This window comes from Mus musculus, chromosome 2 (genome assembly GCF_000001635.26).
Source record: "Mus musculus strain C57BL/6J chromosome 2, GRCm38.p6 C57BL/6J".
NCBI classification, from domain to species: Eukaryota; Metazoa; Chordata; class Mammalia; order Rodentia; family Muridae; genus Mus; species Mus musculus.
Window position 1 is genome coordinate 106938245 of NC_000068.7, and position 5620 is coordinate 106943864.

Sequence of the window (5620 nt, forward strand, 5' to 3'; positions counted from 1 at the left end):
GAGCTGTTCTCTGATGAAGCCTCCCAGTTGCTTATACCTTACTCACTGGTGCCCCAGAGACATTGTTCCCCAGTTCCTCCAATCCACACTGGAGAAGGAGCTGAGAATTCTACATCTGGATCCACAGGAAACAGGAATAGAGAGACACTGGGCCTGGCTTGAGCAATTGAAATCCCAAAGCCCAACCCCAGTGACATACTTCCTCCAACAATGCCATATTTCCTAATCCTTGTCAAGTAGCACCACTCCCCAGTAAAAAAGGCATTTAAATATATGAGCCTACGGGGGTCATTCCTATTCAGACCGCCACATTCCACTCCCTGGCACCCATAGGCTCGTAGCCATATCATAATGCAAAAGTACACTCATCCACCTTCAAATGTTCCCATACTCTACCAATCTCAGCACTGCTTAGAAGGGCAAAGTTTAAAGTCTCTTCAGAGACTTATAGCAATCTCTTAACTATAATCCCCTGTAAAATCAAAGTAGAAAAGCATACTGCAATTTCAACATATAACGGCACAGAATATACATCACCATTCCAAAACATAGGAAAGGGACCACCATGAAGAAATATTGTACCAAAGCAAGACTAAAAACCAGCGGGGGAATCTCAAAATTCTGTACCTCCATTTTTAATGTCAAATGCTCTTCAGATCTCCAATAGCTTTCAGCTTTGTTGACTGGAACACACTTCTTTCTTTTGGAATGGTTCCATACCCAGTCTATTGCTTTCCTTAGCAGGTATCACAGGGCTTTGGCATCTCCATCATTTTGGTGTCTCTAAGGCAACCCAGGCTTCACCTTCACAGCTTCTTGCAATGGCCTCTCTTAGTCTCCCTGCTGGGAGCGGGCTCCCCCCCCCCCCCCAACATACCTGACCTTAGAAGCTTTCCTTAGTTGAGGGGGATTCCATAAACCTTTCCTTTTATCCCTGACTCTAAAGTCAGAACCATGTGGCTGAAGCTGCCAAGTTTTGCTGCTTGCCGGGGCTGAATCTTGATTCCCTCATTTAATTACATCTGCATCAGCATTTTGTTGTTGACAGTTTCCTTCAAAGGTTAAGCTTTTCTTTAATTCCCTTTTCACAAGTTGGAAGCTTAACCGGTGGGTCTTGCCCTGAGATCATCACTCCCTTTATTTCATTTAGCATCTTGCTTTTCTTTAATATGTTTATCTCTTTGAGCAGAGGACTTAGCTCCATTATACTACCTAGTACCCCTTTTCTCACTAAACTGTATACATTGTACTTTTCCTTGCTCAACTTGCTCCTTTTCATCATAGATCTGCCTTAAGACTGGCCACTAGCCAGGCGGTGGTGGCGCACGCCTTTAATCCCAGCATTTGGGAGGCAGAGGCAGGCGAATTTCTGAGTTCAAGGCCAGCCTGGTCTACAAAGTGAGTTCCAGAAAAAAAAAAAAAAAAAAAAAGACTGGGCACTAATAACCATGGGACACAGTTAATACTATGCTGTTTTGAAATTTCCGCTGCCAAAGCTGTTAATCTAAAACTCTTTCATTTAGCCTCAGGCAGACATTTAGACAGGGGCAAAAAACAGCCATAGTTTTGGATAAGTTTTCACAAGAAAGATCTCTAGGCTACTTATCAGTATTCTCTTCCGAAACCTCTTAAGCCAGGTTGTTAGAATCCACATTGCTCTCAGCACCAATGTCTTCCCTGCTCTTACAAGTATGGCCCATTAAGCCCCACTTGAAGTGTTCAACTGCTTTCCTAATCCAAAGTCCACATTCTCCAGCAAGAAGCATGGTCAGTAATACTCCTCTCACCCCAACTTTTGACTTAGTTAATGTTCTATTGCTGTGAAGAGATACCACGAGCAGAGCAATTCTTATAAAAGAAATTATTTAATTGGGGGTTACATACAGTTTCAGAGGTTTGGTTCATTATCTGCATGGCAGGAAGCATGGTAGCACACGGGCAGACAAAGTGCTGGAGAAGGAGCTATAAGTTCTACATCTTGATTCACAGGCAGCAGGAATAGAGAGACAGACACTGGTGTTGGTTTGAGCATTTGAAACCCCAAAGCCCACCCCCACTGATAAACATACTTCAACTTTAACCCTAACCCTAACCCTTCTAATTCCCTGTCAAATAGGGCCACTCCCTAATGACCAAGCTTTCAAATGCTTGAGCCTATGGGGACTAATCCTACTCAAACCACCACAGCTGTTGAACCTATGTAACCTTACTACCCTTTACAGACATGAAAGTCAAGCACCTCTCCTTTCTCTGCGCCAGCAATGAGCTTTATTTATAAAGCACCTATGTAAGGTGGGACCTTTATTCTTTCTCCATTGAATGACTGGAAAAAATGAAATATTAGAGGGAAAGAAGCTAAGATGGTTATTAAAAAGAACAGAAGTACCAGAAGGCTTGAGGGCTTTCTCTTATAGCTTGTTCCAACGGATAGTGAGAGATTAGAGAATTCACTGACCCAAGTTTCTCTTTCTTCTAGGCAATCACCAGGTTGACTGTCTTTGATGAGACTCTATTGGTGGCAGCTGTTTATAGAGAGTCATAAAAGTTGACAACTCAGCTTTCAGGTGTATCTAGTAAGCTTGTCAACAAGTATAAACAGGCATTGGAGTGTTTTCCTCCCTCATGTGAACTTGATGATCAAATTCAATTTTATATAAAAATGTTTAACATGCACTTGAATTCAAAGATGAGGGTGCAGCGCATTCTGTTCTACCAGCTCCCGCTTGGCATCTTGGCGCTCCTGCAAAGCCGGGTTTCTCTAGAGCTCCTGCAGTGGAAAATTTCCCGGTGCGATCTTGAAAGGTGAGAGGGAGTGGCCGCAGAGTGTGTGAGATTTGCAGCTTTTGAAGTGATTTTCTTTTTTAAATTTCAAGGTTTCAAAAACAACTCTTTATGTTTTGAAAATATGATTCATCCATTTCTGCCTCCTGCTATTCATTTCAGAGATACACAGCAGGGTTTGTTAAAAGACCACAGGCAACCACCAGCCCCTCAAAGGCAGTTTCTCTATGTAAACATCCCACAGGCAGATTGCTTGAGGAGGAGGCCGTGTTTATTTATTTCCTGGGATTCTTCACTGCACTTCATCTTGGGCTCACTTCTTGAGTGTGGGAGCACTTTGCTTGTGAGCCCCATTTCTAAACAGGGATTTGGTCACTGCTGATGGCCTTCATAAAGAGAGGGCCTTCATAAACTGAAGCTGGTAGACACCCCCTACCACTACGCCTCTTCCCTGCCACCCAGTTTTCAGGAGACAGAAGATGATCTCAGTGGCTCTGGGAAATATCCGCACCAAAACAGCAATCCTGTGTTGGCTTCACAGTGCGGAATCTGCTTTGTGATCACATTCAGTTACAAACTAGACACAGTCATGGAACGTGGCATGGAAGGATCTAGAAGCAGCCATGAGCAGAAATGGGTTTAGCATTGTTTGCTTAGATATATCTACTTGCTTGGGAGGGAAAATATTAGACTTGAAATGATTGAAAAAAAAAAGACCTAGAAAAATCTATACCAATTTACTAAATTCAAAGAGAAACACAATTCTACCCCCTATTCTACAGATACCATGACCCAGCCCACCAGATGTGCTTTCAGAGAAGGGAGCTGGGGTCTAGACTGTGACCAACAGATAGGCCAGAGGAGTACAAAAGAGCACCAACTGATTCTGAACTGTAAACTTAAATTTACATTAATGTTCTTTTTTTTTCTCTGTGAAAGATGAAACATCCTTATACACACAATGACTTGAGAAAAGAAACTTACTTTAGTAGAAATGCTATTTTCCAGTTCCATGTGACAGTAGATTCCAAATCTCCTTTTACTCTTTAGTCCAAGCGGTAGAATAAGGATACAGCGGAAAGCATGCTTCCCCCTCTTGCAGAATACTTAGCCGCAAAGACCGCTTAGCTGCAGAGACACTGCCTCCGGAGCAAGGAGGAGCCTGGTGTTCTCATGCGGGCCCTAGAGGCTTGAACACTTCACTGTTCCAGTGTCTTGTGGGTTTTGAAGAGTCTGGAATATTCCAGGTGCTTCCCAAACCAGTCTCAAGCAGAATAGCCATCTACAAAAGTGCAAGTATTTCTGGGAGATTCTCTCAAGCTGTAGCAATTTGTTCCTTCTAAGCAGCAATTTCGTCCCTGACATTTTCTGTCTAGGAGGAAGGCCTGATACCTGGCACACCCTGGGATCCAGAAGTATGGCTATAGTAGCTTTTGGTGTTTTGGTTTTTTGTTTGTTTTTGTTTTTTGTTTTTTGAACAAAGCAGGGGCAAATTAAGGAATAAGCTAAAATGAAGGAATTTTAGGCACAGTGTAAATCTTAACTTTCTGGATGTGAGGACTGAGAGCTGAGCTTGGGCATTAATGAAAGATCTCAGGCAAACAAGTCAGGGCGGGCTGCCAGTTCAGGCTGAGCTTGGCAGACACACAGGGCAGCTCTGACAGGGAGCTCTCTGCATGTTTTAGCAGAAGGTAGAATAGATCTAAATGCAGCCAACCTATTGATTTATTCTCTTTGTACTGGACATGGCTTTTTATTAAAGAAAGCAGATATTCAATAGTGTTAACTAGTAATGGGAATTGGCTTTTCACTAATTGCACAGACCTTGGCATTAATACACTTTAATGGAACCTGGGCTCTGTGGCCCTCAGATCAATCCTCAAGTTTTTCTCTAACTCTTCCTGGTCAAAGGACATGGATAGCATTGTAAGTGACAAGACCTTTCAAAAATGTTTTGTTTTGTTTTGTTTTTTTAATTTTAATTCATGGAATGAGTAGGCGGAGAATTTTACTTTTATTCCAGAATACTAGAGAAGGGAATAGTTTTATAATGTGTAAAATATGAAGCAACTTCACGGGCTGAAGAACTTGGAGTTTGGCGTTGGCTGTTTAGAATTCATTTCTGCATGCTGAGGAGAGTTGAGCTTCCCTTGTACCTGGCTGGGTCCTGCCCTTGCTGGATTCTGTGAGGCAGAAGAGTCATCATTTATTTATTGTTCATTTGTTAGATTTATAAAAAGTAAATAGGATCCCTGACAGCTGCTAGGCTCCGAGGTAGACTCGGAACTGGGGTTGTGAGATTCTGCCGCTCCAGCAAAATTCAGCTGAAGGCCCAGAGCAGGGACACCCGGTCCACCCCTTCACCCCACAGCCTGGCAGGAGGGAACACATTCCTGCATTTCCCACTGGGGCAAATGTCCCATTGCCATTTGTCCAGGCTCCAGTGCCATATTCTTCCACTGGGCTTTGAAGATGAAGAGGGGGCTCTGGGGAAAAGCAGCTTCATACCTAACCCGTAGCCCTTGAGGGTTTGTGGGAGCGGTAGACGCCTGTGTGTCTCACTCATCTATAACCGTAACTTCGAGTGAAGTTATAGTCAAACACACTGAATATTTAACCTTAAGTGCAAAAAGAAAGGACGGAAGGAAGGAAAGAAGAGGGAAAAGAAAAGAAAGAAGGAAAGAAAAATGAAATAAAATAAAAATGTTTTTCCACCTATGGGTTAAGAGATTTAAATAAAGACATTTTTTAAAGGCTTACTATATGCAGGCCTTTTAGCTTATGAGCGTCTCAATGAATGACAGCTGTGATCAACTTTATCTTTGAACTCACTATGCTT